At 62.8% G+C, this 15,897-nt stretch overlaps 4 pseudogenes; all 4 read left to right on the forward strand.

Annotated features, from left to right (window-relative positions):
- The first annotated feature begins 3,821 nt into the window (after positions 1-3,821).
- LOC142867482 (uncharacterized) lies at positions 3,822-3,940 on the forward strand (annotated as a pseudogene).
- Positions 3,941-7,794: 3,854 nt separating this feature from the next.
- LOC142867546 (uncharacterized) lies at positions 7,795-7,913 on the forward strand (annotated as a pseudogene).
- Positions 7,914-11,765: 3,852 nt separating this feature from the next.
- Positions 11,766-11,884, forward strand: LOC142867483 (uncharacterized; annotated as a pseudogene).
- A 3,850-nt stretch (positions 11,885-15,734) lies between these two features.
- Positions 15,735-15,853, forward strand: LOC142867484 (uncharacterized; annotated as a pseudogene).
- The last annotated feature ends 44 nt before the right edge of the window (positions 15,854-15,897 follow it).

The raw sequence follows: 15,897 nt of genomic DNA on the forward strand, positions 1-15,897 counted from the left end.
CCTCTGGTTCTGTCGCGTTTCTGGGAGTGCGGGGGCGGCCCGGGGTGGGGGGGACCCCCACCCTCGGCGCCCGCCGCGGTGCCTGGCGCCCCAGCCCGCACCGTGGGGCCTCCTCTTGTCCCGAGCCGTGACACCGCCGCCACGCGGCAGCATGCCTGGCTTCTGGACTGTCAGGTCTCAGACCAAAGGTCTGCTCTGTGGGAGCCGACACGCTGGAGGAAACCTTGAGAGTCTGAGAGGGGAGGGAGTTCCAGAAGAAGGCCAGGATGTCATTTTGAGGGAGTATGTGACCAGAACTCCTCCCGTTGCTTTTGGGGTTCTATGGGCTACACGTAGGAATCTTTGGTGGTGGCACCTGATGTTCGGGGATCCGGAGTCACACCCAGACCTGCTCCACAGGCCTCCTTTTACTTTTCTCTTCGGATTCATTTTTTTTTTTTTTTTTGAGACAGAGTCTCGGTTTGTTGCCCAGGCTAGAGTGAGTGCCGTGGCGTCAGCCTAGCTCACAGCAACTTCAAACTCCTGGGCTCGAGTGATCCTTCTGCCTCAGCCTCCCGGGTAGCTGGGACTGCAGGCATGCGCCACCATGCCCCGCTAATTTTTTATATATATATCAGTTGGCCAATTAATTTCTTTCTATTTATAGTAGAGACGGGGTCTCGCTCTTGCTCAGGCTGGTTTTGAACTCCTGACCTTGAGCAATCCGCCCGCCTCGGCCTCCCAAGAGCTAGGATTACAGGCGTGAGCCACAGCGCCCGGCCGGATTCATTATTTTTAAAAAGTGTCTCTTATCTCTATTATTGCATTTTCTTTTCTCTCTCTTTTCAAGCAGATGATGGGAGTCCAAGTGTTAAGGTGACATGTGTTGCCCGTGCCCCCCTCCCCCCCCCGTGTTCTTATTCATTTACCTCTCATGTTGTTCCAGCATATTGTGGGGGCACCAATGTTAAGGTCGGGTGCGTTGCCCTCTCCCAGCCTCCCCCCTCGGGTCAGAGCTTCAAGTGCGCCCATCCCCCAGTCGGTGCGTACCCACCCCATTCCTAATGGATGTGTATGCCCATCCCCTCCCCCCACCCGCCCGACACCCACCCGAAGAAGGTGATTCCTCTGTGTCCACTTAGGTGTCCATCGGTTCGTACCCATTTGCTGGTGAGCGCGAGCACGTGGTGCTCGTGTGTCCATTCTTGGGATACTTGGCTTACTGGAACGGGTTCCAGCTCTGGCCAGGAGAACCACGAGAGGTGCCCCCTCACCGCTGCTCCTCATAGCCGAATAGCACTCCGTGGTGTCCACGGGCCACATTTTACTTACCCACTCGTGGGTCGATGGGCACTCGGGTGGCTTCCAGGTCTTTGCGATTGTGACTTGTGCCCTGACACTAACCCTAACCCTTACCCAGCCCGTCTCCTCCACGGCCCCTGCCTGACTGACTCCTTCCCGCCCGGCCTGTCACCTGTCACCGTCCTCTGCCCCTGCCTGACACGCTCCTCCCCGCCCGGGCCGTCACCGTCCTCGGCCCCTGCCTGACGGGGCTCCTCCGTCGCCTGGGCCTTCCAAGGGCTTGGTGTGGACGCTGGTTCCAGGACGCCCTCCCAGGAACCCGGTAGCAGGGCGGCCGCAGCGTCTCGCGCAACCCAACCGTCCGCCGGCTGGCCGCCGTCGCTAAGTGGCCTGCGGGGGACGTGCTCCCGCTGTGCCGTGGGGGCCCAGCCTGGTGTCTTCTCTGAGGCCCCGCGGCTGCCGCTCCCCGCAAGGGGATAGCCGCGGAGGTGGGGACCGCCTCCTCATGGGGACGTACACCCAGCTCTCCACGTCGGATTCCGGGGCTCTCTGTCCTGCCAGAAGGCCCAGCTGGCCTGCGGGTCCTTAGAGTGGCAAAAACATCCGAAAACTGAGATTGAGGGTCCGGTGGGTGTCTGCACTTTTGTGCTGGGCTCCCCAGGGAGGCCCGGGGGCTGGCTGGACAACGCGGTCTGCTGGGCTGGGGGGGGGGTTTGGAGGAGCAACTGATGCCCTTTGCACTTTGGGTAGCAAGTGTCTGAGGTGTCTCTGGGCCCTGTGCCATGTGGGGGCGGGGGCGGGGGCGGGGTGGGAGGAGGAGGAGGAGGAGGAGGAGGAGGAGGAGGAGGAGGAGGTGGGAAGGGCCGTGGCCTGCAGTCGTGTTCCCCGGGGTGGCACAGCATGTGGCTTCTTCCACAGGCTGCTTGGCCTGGGCTCCCTGCACCTGGGCCTTTGGAGGACTGGCCCTGTGCTTGCCAACACTTCCTGCAGGGACCCAGAGCTGGGAGGTTGCATCTCTCAGCCCTGGGTCGGGCAGAGCCCCAGCGGGCCAGGCCCACAACCTCTCTCAGCAGGGGTCCCCCAGAAGGCTCCTTTGGGACCAGGATTCTCTTGCGGGTGACTCTTTAAGGTCTGGCCCCTGGATGGAGGGGCACCAGGAGTAGAGGAGCAGGAAGGGGAAGGGGGTGGCCATGCGAGGGGACACTTTCAGGCCAAGTCCCAGCTTCAGTCTGATCCTCCTGGGAACGCCGGGGTGGACATCACACCTCCTGGTTGCCCCGCTCTGAGACCAGGAGCCGGGCTTCGCATTCCCACAGCAGCCAGTCGTGGGCTGAGGACACCTGGGGCGTTGGGAACTCCCTGGCTTCTCCTTGGTTTAACATCTGGAGCTGCTTGTGAATTGTGCCGCCACACACACCCGAGTGCAGGTGTCTTCTGCACAGACTGCGGGCCTCGCTCTTCTGAATGCCGCTAGCTCGCGACCCACCCACGGGTGAACCTGGTCAGGGTACTTTCTCTCAGGGGCAGACTCTGATCCGGGCGGGCTACCGGTGTCTCTGTTTGCTCCTTTCTTTCTTCCACTTCGGGAAAGGCTTCCTTACTGGGTGTGGAAATCTCCTATGCCTTTCCTCGCCTATTCTGTCAGCTCTAAAATTCTCTTTCGGTTGCCACCCTCACAGATGGATTAGGAAACTCTTTGCGGTGCACTCATTAGTGAAATGACCTCAATGACGCTGGAATCCAATATCTAATCGCCGATTTTTGGCGAGTCCACACGCCAGGGTGGTTGGGGTCCAATGCAGCCCCGGCCAGGCCCAGGCCCCTTGGACTGGGCCACAGGAGGACACAGAGGAGGGTCCCGGCCCCCACGGTAGGTAGAGGTGCGGGCAGTTCTCCAAGGGCTTGGGTGTTTTCCAGAGGGAGGAGATGGAGGGGACTGATTTCTTCAGCGCCCCACAAACCACGCCACCCCACCCCACCCATGGGACACATCCCGAGAGAGAGAGACGCCCCATACACTGGCTCCCCTCCCCCGTGCGCTGTGCCCCAGCCCTGGCCCGGGGGAATAGGCGGCCGCCAGGCCACAGGGTGGGGGGCGCAGCTGAAAGGGGTTGTGGGGGAGGGCCGCCCCTGGCTGGGGTCAAAGGGCGAGCGCCCCGCCCCTCCCGCCCGTGCGCAGTCAGCGGCCCCGGCGCGCTGGGGGTGGGGGGCGGGGAGGTGAAGGAGGCCAGGCAAGGAGAGGAGGGGGGCTTGAAGGTCTCCACCTTGGCGGGTCCAGCCGTGGAGGCGCATCTTGTGTGAGTGTGAGTGTGAGTGAGTGAGTGAGTGTGAGTGTGAGTGTGTGTGTATACAGAGACAGCCCCCAACCCCGGCCCGCCGCTCCCTGCCCGCCCCGCCTGTCACCCTCGTCCCTCGGAGCCCGCGGGACCCGGCCGGCGAACTCAACAGGCCCGACCCGGCGCGGGGCCTGGGGCGGGAGGAGGCGGCGGGGAAGCGCGGAGAGGCTCGGCTTCTTGAGCGGGGCAGGGGCGCCCTCCGCCGTCCACGGCCACACCACCCCGAACGCGCCCGATCCCGTCTGGTCTCGGAAGCTAAGCAGGCTCGGGCCTGGTTAGAACTTGGATGGGAGACCGCCCGGGAATACCGGGTGCCGTAGGCTTCTTCTTTTTTTTTTTGCCTCTGGTTCTGTCGCGTTTCTGGGAGTGCGGGGGCGGCCCGGGGTGGGGGGGACCCCCACCCTCGGCGCCCGCCGCGGTGCCTGGCGCCCCAGCCCGCACCGTGGGGCCTCCTCTTGTCCCGAGCCGTGACACCGCCGCCACGCGGCAGCATGCCTGGCTTCTGGACAGTCAGGTCTCAGACCAAAGGTCTGCTCTGTGGGAGCCGACACGCTGGAGGAAACCTTGAGAGTCTGAGAGGGGAGGGAGTTCCAGAAGAAGGCCAGGATGTCATTTTGAGGGAGTATGTGACCAGAACTCCTCCCGTTGCTTTTGGGGTTCTATGGGCTACACGTAGGAATCTTTGGTGGTGGCACCTGATGTTCGGGGATCCGGAGTCACACCCAGACCTGCTCCACAGGCCTCCTTTTACTTTTCTCTTCGGATTCATTTTTTTTTTTTTTTTTGAGACAGAGTCTCGGTTTGTTGCCCAGGCTAGAGTGAGTGCCGTGGCGTCAGCCTAGCTCACAGCAACTTCAAACTCCTGGGCTCGAGTGATCCTTCTGCCTCAGCCTCCCGGGTAGCTGGGACTGCAGGCATGCGCCACCATGCCCCGCTAATTTTTTATATATATATCAGTTGGCCAATTAATTTCTTTCTATTTATAGTAGAGACGGGGTCTCGCTCTTGCTCAGGCTGGTTTTGAACTCCTGACCTTGAGCAATCCGCCCGCCTCGGCCTCCCAAGAGCTAGGATTACAGGCGTGAGCCACAGCGCCCGGCCGGATTCATTATTTTTAAAAAGTGTCTCTTATCTCTATTATTGCATTTTCTTTTCTCTCTCTTTTCAAGCAGATGATGGGAGTCCAAGTGTTAAGGTGACATGTGTTGCCCGTGCCCCCCTCCCCCCCCCCGTGTTCTTATTCATTTACCTCTCATGTTGTTCCAGCATATTGTGGGGGCACCAATGTTAAGGTCGGGTGCGTTGCCCTCTCCCAGCCTCCCCCCTCGGGTCAGAGCTTCAAGTGCGCCCATCCCCCAGTCGGTGCGTACCCACCCCATTCCTAATGGATGTGTATGCCCATCCCCTCCCCCCACCCGCCCGACACCCACCCGAAGAAGGTGATTCCTCTGTGTCCACTTAGGTGTCCATCGGTTCGTACCCATTTGCTGGTGAGCGCGAGCACGTGGTGCTCGTGTGTCCATTCTTGGGATACTTGGCTTACTGGAACGGGTTCCAGCTCTGGCCAGGAGAACCACGAGAGGTGCCCCCTCACCGCTGCTCCTCATAGCCGAATAGCACTCCGTGGTGTCCACGGGCCACATTTTACTTACCCACTCGTGGGTCGATGGGCACTCGGGTGGCTTCCAGGTCTTTGCGATTGTGACTTGTGCCCTGACACGAACCCTAACCCTTACCCAGCCCGTCTCCTCCACGGCCCCTGCCTGACTGACTCCTTCCCGCCCGGCCTGTCACCTGTCACCGTCCTCTGCCCCTGCCTGACACGCTCCTCCCCGCCCGGGCCGTCACCGTCCTCGGCCCCTGCCTGACGGGGCTCCTCCGTCGCCTGGGCCTTCCAAGGGCTTGGTGTGGACGCTGCTTCCAGGACGCCCTCCCAGGAACCCGGTAGCAGGGCGGCCGCAGCGTCTCGCGCAACCCAACCGTCCGCCGGCTGGCCGCCGTCGCTAAGTGGCCTGCGGGGGACGTGCTCCCGCTGTGCCGTGGGGGCCCAGCCTGGTGTCTTCTCTGAGGCCCCGCGGCTGCCGCTCCCCGCAAGGGGATAGCCGCGGAGGTGGGGACCGCCTCCTCATGGGGACGTACACCCAGCTCTCCACGTCGGATTCCGGGGCTCTCTGTCCTGCCAGAAGGCCCAGCTGGCCTGCGGGTCCTTAGAGTGGCAAAAACATCCGAAAACTGAGATTGAGGGTCCGGTGGGTGTCTGCACTTTTGTGCTGGGCTCCCCAGGGAGGCCCGGGGGCTGGCTGGACAACGCGGTCTGCTGGGCTGGGGGGGGGGTTTGGAGGAGCAACTGATGCCCTTTGCACTTTGGGTAGCAAGTGTCTGAGGTGTCTCTGGGCCCTGTGCCATGTGGGGGCGGGGGCGGGGGCGGGGTGGGAGGAGGAGGAGGAGGAGGAGGAGGAGGAGGAGGAGGAGGAGGAGGAGGAGGAGGAGGTGGGAAGGGCCGTGGCCTGCAGTCGTGTTCCCCGGGGTGGCACAGCATGTGGCTTCTTCCACAGGCTGCTTGGCCTGGGCTCCCTGCACCTGGGCCTTTGGAGGACTGGCCCTGTGCTTGCCAACACTTCCTGCAGGGACCCAGAGCTGGGAGGTTGCATCTCTCAGCCCTGGGTCGGGCAGAGCCCCAGCGGGCCAGGCCCACAACCTCTCTCAGCAGGGGTCCCCCAGAAGGCTCCTTTGGGACCAGGATTCTCTTGCGGGTGACTCTTTAAGGTCTGGCCCCTGGATGGAGGGGCACCAGGAGTAGAGGAGCAGGAAGGGGAAGGGGGTGGCCATGCGAGGGGACACTTTCAGGCCAAGTCCCAGCTTCAGTCTGATCCTCCTGGGAACGCCGGGGTGGACATCACACCTCCTGGTTGCCCCGCTCTGAGACCAGGAGCCGGGCTTCGCATTCCCACAGCAGCCAGTCGTGGGCTGAGGACACCTGGGGCGTTGGGAACTCCCTGGCTTCTCCTTGGTTTAACATCTGGAGCTGCTTGTGAATTGTGCCGCCACACACACCCGAGTGCAGGTGTCTTCTGCACAGACTGCGGGCCTCGCTCTTCTGAATGCCGCTAGCTCGCGACCCACCCACGGGTGAACCTGGTCAGGGTACTTTCTCTCAGGGGCAGACTCTGATCCGGGCGGGCTACCGGTGTCTCTGTTTGCTCCTTTCTTTCTTCCACTTCGGGAAAGGCTTCCTTACTGGGTGTGGAAATCTCCTATGCCTTTCCTCGCCTATTCTGTCAGCTCTAAAATTCTCTTTCGGTTGCCACCCTCACAGATGGATTAGGAAACTCTTTGCGGTGCACTCATTAGTGAAATGACCTCAATGACGCTGGAATCCAATATCTAATCGCCGATTTTTGGCGAGTCCACACGCCAGGGTGGTTGGGGTCCAATGCAGCCCCGGCCAGGCCCAGGCCCCTTGGACTGGGCCACAGGAGGACACAGAGGAGGGTCCCGGCCCCCACGGTAGGTAGAGGTGCGGGCAGTTCTCCAAGGGCTTGGGTGTTTTCCAGAGGGAGGAGATGGAGGGGACTGATTTCTTCAGCGCCCCACAAACCACGCCACCCCACCCCACCCATGGGACACATCCCGAGAGAGAGAGACGCCCCATACACTGGCTCCCCTCCCCCGTGCGCTGTGCCCCAGCCCTGGCCCGGGGGAATAGGCGGCCGCCAGGCCACAGGGTGGGGGGCGCAGCTGAAAGGGGTTGTGGGGGAGGGCCGCCCCTGGCTGGGGTCAAAGGGCGAGCGCCCCGCCCCTCCCGCCCGTGCGCAGTCAGCGGCCCCGGCGCGCTGGGGGTGGGGGGCGGGGAGGTGAAGGAGGCCAGGCAAGGAGAGGAGGGGGGCTTGAAGGTCTCCACCTTGGCGGGTCCAGCCGTGGAGGCGCATCTTGTGTGAGTGTGAGTGTGAGTGAGTGAGTGAGTGTGAGTGTGAGTGTGTGTGTATACAGAGACAGCCCCCAACCCCGGCCCGCCGCTCCCTGCCCGCCCCGCCTGTCACCCTCGTCCCTCGGAGCCCGCGGGACCCGGCCGGCGAACTCAACAGGCCCGACCCGGCGCGGGGCCTGGGGCGGGAGGAGGCGGCGGGGAAGCGCGGAGAGGCTCGGCTTCTTGAGCGGGGCAGGGGCGCCCTCCGCCGTCCACGGCCACACCACCCCGAACGCGCCCGATCCCGTCTGGTCTCGGAAGCTAAGCAGGGTCGGGCCTGGTTAGAACTTGGATGGGAGACCGCCCGGGAATACCGGGTGCCGTAGGCTTCTTCTTTTTTTTTTTGCCTCTGGTTCTGTCGCGTTTCTGGGAGTGCGGGGGCGGCCCGGGGTGGGGGGACCCCCACCCTCGGCGCCCGCCGCGGTGCCTGGCGCCCCAGCCCGCACCGTGGGGCCTCCTCTTGTCCCGAGCCGTGACACCGCCGCCACGCGGCAGCATGCCTGGCTTCTGGACAGTCAGGTCTCAGACCAAAGGTCTGCTCTGTGGGAGCCGACACGCTGGAGGAAACCTTGAGAGTCTGAGAGGGGAGGGAGTTCCAGAAGAAGGCCAGGATGTCATTTTGAGGGAGTATGTGACCAGAACTCCTCCCGTTGCTTTTGGGGTTCTATGGGCTACACGTAGGAATCTTTGGTGGTGGCACCTGATGTTCGGGGATCCGGAGTCACACCCAGACCTGCTCCACAGGCCTCCTTTTACTTTTCTCTTCGGATTCATTTTTTTTTTTTTTTTGAGACAGAGTCTCGGTTTGTTGCCCAGGCTAGAGTGAGTGCCGTGGCGTCAGCCTAGCTCACAGCAACTTCAAACTCCTGGGCTCGAGTGATCCTTCTGCCTCAGCCTCCCGGGTAGCTGGGACTGCAGGCATGCGCCACCATGCCCCGCTAATTTTTTATATATATATCAGTTGGCCAATTAATTTCTTTCTATTTATAGTAGAGACGGGGTCTCGCTCTTGCTCAGGCTGGTTTTGAACTCCTGACCTTGAGCAATCCGCCCGCCTCGGCCTCCCAAGAGCTAGGATTACAGGCGTGAGCCACAGCGCCCGGCCGGATTCATTATTTTTAAAAAGTGTCTCTTATCTCTATTATTGCATTTTCTTTTCTCTCTCTTTTCAAGCAGATGATGGGAGTCCAAGTGTTAAGGTGACATGTGTTGCCCGTGCCCCCCTCCCCCCCCCCGTGTTCTTATTCATTTACCTCTCATGTTGTTCCAGCATATTGTGGGGGCACCAATGTTAAGGTCGGGTGCGTTGCCCTCTCCCAGCCTCCCCCCTCGGGTCAGAGCTTCAAGTGCGCCCATCCCCCAGTCGGTGCGTACCCACCCCATTCCTAATGGATGTGTATGCCCATCCCCTCCCCCCACCCGCCCGACACCCACCCGAAGAAGGTGATTCCTCTGTGTCCACTTAGGTGTCCATCGGTTCGTACCCATTTGCTGGTGAGCGCGAGCACGTGGTGCTCGTGTGTCCATTCTTGGGATACTTGGCTTACTGGAACGGGTTCCAGCTCTGGCCAGGAGAACCACGAGAGGTGCCCCCTCACCGCTGCTCCTCATAGCCGAATAGCACTCCGTGGTGTCCACGGGCCACATTTTACTTACCCACTCGTGGGTCGATGGGCACTCGGGTGGCTTCCAGGTCTTTGCGATTGTGACTTGTGCCCTGACACGAACCCTAACCCTTACCCAGCCCGTCTCCTCCACGGCCCCTGCCTGACTGACTCCTTCCCGCCCGGCCTGTCACCTGTCACCGTCCTCTGCCCCTGCCTGACACGCTCCTCCCCGCCCGGGCCGTCACCGTCCTCGGCCCCTGCCTGACGGGGCTCCTCCGTCGCCTGGGCCTTCCAAGGGCTTGGTGTGGACGCTGCTTCCAGGACGCCCTCCCAGGAACCCGGTAGCAGGGCGGCCGCAGCGTCTCGCGCAACCCAACCGTCCGCCGGCTGGCCGCCGTCGCTAAGTGGCCTGCGGGGGACGTGCTCCCGCTGTGCCGTGGGGGCCCAGCCTGGTGTCTTCTCTGAGGCCCCGCGGCTGCCGCTCCCCGCAAGGGGATAGCCGCGGAGGTGGGGACCGCCTCCTCATGGGGACGTACACCCAGCTCTCCACGTCGGATTCCGGGGCTCTCTGTCCTGCCAGAAGGCCCAGCTGGCCTGCGGGTCCTTAGAGTGGCAAAAACATCCGAAAACTGAGATTGAGGGTCCGGTGGGTGTCTGCACTTTTGTGCTGGGCTCCCCAGGGAGGCCCGGGGGCTGGCTGGACAACGCGGTCTGCTGGGCTGGGGGGGGGGTTTGGAGGAGCAACTGATGCCCTTTGCACTTTGGGTAGCAAGTGTCTGAGGTGTCTCTGGGCCCTGTGCCATGTGGGGGCGGGGGCGGGGGCGGGGTGGGAGGAGGAGGAGGAGGAGGAGGAGGAGGAGGAGGAGGAGGAGGAGGAGGAGGAGGAGGTGGGAAGGGCCGTGGCCTGCAGTCGTGTTCCCCGGGGTGGCACAGCATGTGGCTTCTTCCACAGGCTGCTTGGCCTGGGCTCCCTGCACCTGGGCCTTTGGAGGACTGGCCCTGTGCTTGCCAACACTTCCTGCAGGGACCCAGAGCTGGGAGGTTGCATCTCTCAGCCCTGGGTCGGGCAGAGCCCCAGCGGGCCAGGCCCACAACCTCTCTCAGCAGGGGTCCCCCAGAAGGCTCCTTTGGGACCAGGATTCTCTTGCGGGTGACTCTTTAAGGTCTGGCCCCTGGATGGAGGGGCACCAGGAGTAGAGGAGCAGGAAGGGGAAGGGGGTGGCCATGCGAGGGGACACTTTCAGGCCAAGTCCCAGCTTCAGTCTGATCCTCCTGGGAACGCCGGGGTGGACATCACACCTCCTGGTTGCCCCGCTCTGAGACCAGGAGCCGGGCTTCGCATTCCCACAGCAGCCAGTCGTGGGCTGAGGACACCTGGGGCGTTGGGAACTCCCTGGCTTCTCCTTGGTTTAACATCTGGAGCTGCTTGTGAATTGTGCCGCCACACACACCCGAGTGCAGGTGTCTTCTGCACAGACTGCGGGCCTCGCTCTTCTGAATGCCGCTAGCTCGCGACCCACCCACGGGTGAACCTGGTCAGGGTACTTTCTCTCAGGGGCAGACTCTGATCCGGGCGGGCTACCGGTGTCTCTGTTTGCTCCTTTCTTTCTTCCACTTCGGGAAAGGCTTCCTTACTGGGTGTGGAAATCTCCTATGCCTTTCCTCGCCTATTCTGTCAGCTCTAAAATTCTCTTTCGGTTGCCACCCTCACAGATGGATTAGGAAACTCTTTGCGGTGCACTCATTAGTGAAATGACCTCAATGACGCTGGAATCCAATATCTAATCGCCGATTTTTGGCGAGTCCACACGCCAGGGTGGTTGGGGTCCAATGCAGCCCCGGCCAGGCCCAGGCCCCTTGGACTGGGCCACAGGAGGACACAGAGGAGGGTCCCGGCCCCCACGGTAGGTAGAGGTGCGGGCAGTTCTCCAAGGGCTTGGGTGTTTTCCAGAGGGAGGAGATGGAGGGGACTGATTTCTTCAGCGCCCCACAAACCACGCCACCCCACCCCACCCATGGGACACATCCCGAGAGAGAGAGACGCCCCATACACTGGCTCCCCTCCCCCGTGCGCTGTGCCCCAGCCCTGGCCCGGGGGAATAGGCGGCCGCCAGGCCACAGGGTGGGGGGCGCAGCTGAAAGGGGTTGTGGGGGAGGGCCGCCCCTGGCTGGGGTCAAAGGGCGAGCGCCCCGCCCCTCCCGCCCGTGCGCAGTCAGCGGCCCCGGCGCGCTGGGGGTGGGGGGCGGGGAGGTGAAGGAGGCCAGGCAAGGAGAGGAGGGGGGCTTGAAGGTCTCCACCTTGGCGGGTCCAGCCGTGGAGGCGCATCTTGTGTGAGTGTGAGTGTGAGTGAGTGAGTGAGTGTGAGTGTGAGTGTGTGTGTATACAGAGACAGCCCCCAACCCCGGCCCGCCGCTCCCTGCCCGCCCCGCCTGTCACCCTCGTCCCTCGGAGCCCGCGGGACCCGGCCGGCGAACTCAACAGGCCCGACCCGGCGCGGGGCCTGGGGCGGGAGGAGGCGGCGGGGAAGCGCGGAGAGGCTCGGCTTCTTGAGCGGGGCAGGGGCGCCCTCCGCCGTCCACGGCCACACCACCCCGAACGCGCCCGATCCCGTCTGGTCTCGGAAGCTAAGCAGGCTCGGGCCTGGTTAGAACTTGGATGGGAGACCGCCCGGGAATACCGGGTGCCGTAGGCTTCTTCTCTTTTTTTTTGCCTCTGGTTCTGTCGCGTTTCTGGGAGTGCGGGGGCGGCCCGGGGTGGGGGGGACCCCCACCCTCGGCGCCCGCCGCGGTGCCTGGCGCCCCAGCCCGCACCGTGGGGCCTCCTCTTGTCCCGAGCCGTGACACCGCCGCCACGCGGCAGCATGCCTGGCTTCTGGACAGTCAGGTCTCAGACCAAAGGTCTGCTCTGTGGGAGCCGACACGCTGGAGGAAACCTTGAGAGTCTGAGAGGGGAGGGAGTTCCAGAAGAAGGCCAGGATGTCATTTTGAGGGAGTATGTGACCAGAACTCCTCCCGTTGCTTTTGGGGTTCTATGGGCTACACGTAGGAATCTTTGGTGGTGGCACCTGATGTTCGGGGATCCGGAGTCACACCCAGACCTGCTCCACAGGCCTCCTTTTACTTTTCTCTTCGGATTCATTTTTTTTTTTTTTTTTGAGACAGAGTCTCCGTTTGTTGCCCAGGCTAGAGTGAGTGCCGTGGCGTCAGCCTAGCTCACAGCAACTTCAAACTCCTGGGCTCGAGTGATCCTTCTGCCTCAGCCTCCCGGGTAGCTGGGACTGCAGGCATGCGCCACCATGCCCCGCTAATTTTTTATATATATATCAGTTGGCCAATTAATTTCTTTCTATTTATAGTAGAGACGGGGTCTCGCTCTTGCTCAGGCTGGTTTTGAACTCCTGACCTTGAGCAATCCGCCCGCCTCGGCCTCCCAAGAGCTAGGATTACAGGCGTGAGCCACAGCGCCCGGCCGGATTCATTATTTTTAAAAAGTGTCTCTTATCTCTATTATTGCATTTTCTTTTCTCTCTCTTTTCAAGCAGATGATGGGAGTCCAAGTGTTAAGGTGACATGTGTTGCCCGTGCCCCCCTCCCCCCCCCGTGTTCTTATTCATTTACCTCTCATGTTGTTCCAGCATATTGTGGGGGCACCAATGTTAAGGTCGGGTGCGTTGCCCTCTCCCAGCCTCCCCCCTCGGGTCAGAGCTTCAAGTGCGCCCATCCCCCAGTCGGTGCGTACCCACCCCATTCCTAATGGATGTGTATGCCCATCCCCTCCCCCCACCCGCCCGACACCCACCCGAAGAAGGTGATTCCTCTGTGTCCACTTAGGTGTCCATCGGTTCGTACCCATTTGCTGGTGAGCGCGAGCACGTGGTGCTCGTGTGTCCATTCTTGGGATACTTGGCTTACTGGAACGGGTTCCAGCTCTGGCCAGGAGAACCACGAGAGGTGCCCCCTCACCGCTGCTCCTCATAGCCGAATAGCACTCCGTGGTGTCCACGGGCCACATTTTACTTACCCACTCGTGGGTCGATGGGCACTCGGGTGGCTTCCAGGTCTTTGCGATTGTGACTTGTGCCCTGACACTAACCCTAACCCTTACCCAGCCCGTCTCCTCCACGGCCCCTGCCTGACTGACTCCTTCCCGCCCGGCCTGTCACCTGTCACCGTCCTCTGCCCCTGCCTGACACGCTCCTCCCCGCCCGGGCCGTCACCGTCCTCGGCCCCTGCCTGACGGGGCTCCTCCGTCGCCTGGGCCTTCCAAGGGCTTGGTGTGGACGCTGCTTCCAGGACGCCCTCCCAGGAACCCGGTAGCAGGGCGGCCGCAGCGTCTCGCGCAACCCAACCGTCCGCCGGCTGGCCGCCGTCGCTAAGTGGCCTGCGGGGGACGTGCTCCCGCTGTGCCGTGGGGGCCCAGCCTGGTGTCTTCTCTGAGGCCCCGCGGCTGCCGCTCCCCGCAAGGGGATAGCCGCGGAGGTGGGGACCGCCTCCTCATGGGGACGTACACCCAGCTCTCCACGTCGGATTCCGGGGCTCTCTGTCCTGCCAGAAGGCCCAGCTGGCCTGCGGGTCCTTAGAGTGGCAAAAACATCCGAAAACTGAGATTGAGGGTCCGGTGGGTGTCTGCACTTTTGTGCTGGGCTCCCCAGGGAGGCCCGGGGGCTGGCTGGACAACGCGGTCTGCTGGGCTGGGGGGGGGGTTTGGAGGAGCAACTGATGCCCTTTGCACTTTGGGTAGCAAGTGTCTGAGGTGTCTCTGGGCCCTGTGCCATGTGGGGGCGGGGGCGGGGGCGGGGTGGGAGGAGGAGGAGGAGGAGGAGGAGGAGGAGGAGGAGGAGGAGGAGGAGGAGGAGGTGGGAAGGGCCGTGGCCTGCAGTCGTGTTCCCCGGGGTGGCACAGCATGTGGCTTCTTCCACAGGCTGCTTGGCCTGGGCTCCCTGCACCTGGGCCTTTGGAGGACTGGCCCTGTGCTTGCCAACACTTCCTGCAGGGACCCAGAGCTGGGAGGTTGCATCTCTCAGCCCTGGGTCGGGCAGAGCCCCAGCGGGCCAGGCCCACAACCTCTCTCAGCAGGGGTCCCCCAGAAGGCTCCTTTGGGACCAGGATTCTCTTGCGGGTGACTCTTTAAGGTCTGGCCCCTGGATGGAGGGGCACCAGGAGTAGAGGAGCAGGAAGGGGAAGGGGGTGGCCATGCGAGGGGACACTTTCAGGCCAAGTCCCAGCTTCAGTCTGATCCTCCTGGGAACGCCGGGGTGGACATCACACCTCCTGGTTGCCCCGCTCTGAGACCAGGAGCCGGGCTTCGCATTCCCACAGCAGCCAGTCGTGGGCTGAGGACACCTGGGGCGTTGGGAACTCCCTGGCTTCTCCTTGGTTTAACATCTGGAGCTGCTTGTGAATTGTGCCGCCACACACACCCGAGTGCAGGTGTCTTCTGCACAGACTGCGGGCCTCGCTCTTCTGAATGCCGCTAGCTCGCGACCCACCCACGGGTGAACCTGGTCAGGGTACTTTCTCTCAGGGGCAGACTCTGATCCGGGCGGGCTACCGGTGTCTCTGTTTGCTCCTTTCTTTCTTCCACTTCGGGAAAGGCTTCCTTACTGGGTGTGGAAATCTCCTATGCCTTTCCTCGCCTATTCTGTCAGCTCTAAAATTCTCTTTCGGTTGCCACCCTCACAGATGGATTAGGAAACTCTTTGCGGTGCACTCATTAGTGAAATGACCTCAATGACGCTGGAATCCAATATCTAATCGCCGATTTTTGGCGAGTCCACACGCCAGGGTGGTTGGGGTCCAATGCAGCCCCGGCCAGGCCCAGGCCCCTTGGACTGGGCCACAGGAGGACACAGAGGAGGGTCCCGGCCCCCACGGTAGGTAGAGGTGCGGGCAGTTCTCCAAGGGCTTGGGTGTTTTCCAGAGGGAGGAGATGGAGGGGACTGATTTCTTCAGCGCCCCACAAACCACGCCACCCCACCCCACCCATGGGACACATCCCGAGAGAGAGAGACGCCCCATACACTGGCTCCCCTCCCCCGTGCGCTGTGCCCCAGCCCTGGCCCGGGGGAATAGGCGGCCGCCAGGCCACAGGGTGGGGGGCGCAGCTGAAAGGGGTTGTGGGGGAGGGCCGCCCCTGGCTGGGGTCAAAGGGCGAGCGCCCCGCCCCTCCCGCCCGTGCGCAGTCAGCGGCCCCGGCGCGCTGGGGGTGGGGGGCGGGGAGGTGAAGGAGGCCAGGCAAGGAGAGGAGGGGGGCTTGAAGGTCTCCACCTTGGCGGGTCCAGCCGTGGAGGCGCATCTTGTGTGAGTGTGAGTGTGAGTGAGTGAGTGAGTGTGAGTGTGAGTGTGTGTGTATACAGAGACAGCCCCCAACCCCGGCCCGCCGCTCCCTGCCCGCCCCGCCTGTCACCCTCGTCCCTCGGAGCCCGCGGGACCCGGCCGGCGAACTCAACAGGCCCGACCCGGCGCGGGGCCTGGGGCGGGAGGAGGCGGCGGGGAAGCGCGGAGAGGCTCGGCTTCTTGAGCGGGGCAGGGGCGCCCTCCGCCGTCCACGGCCACACCACCCCGAACGCGCCCGATCCCGTCTGGTCTCGGAAGCTAAGCAGGCTCGGGCCTGGTTAGAACTTGGATGGGAGACCGCCCGGGAATACCGGGTGCCGTAGGCTTCTTCTCTTTTTTTTTGCCTCTGGTTCTGTCGCGTTTCTGGGAG

Source organism: Microcebus murinus, unplaced genomic scaffold (assembly GCF_040939455.1).
Source record: "Microcebus murinus isolate Inina unplaced genomic scaffold, M.murinus_Inina_mat1.0 scaf017_hap2_Mmur4.0, whole genome shotgun sequence".
Lineage (NCBI taxonomy): Eukaryota > Metazoa > Chordata > Mammalia > Primates > Cheirogaleidae > Microcebus > Microcebus murinus.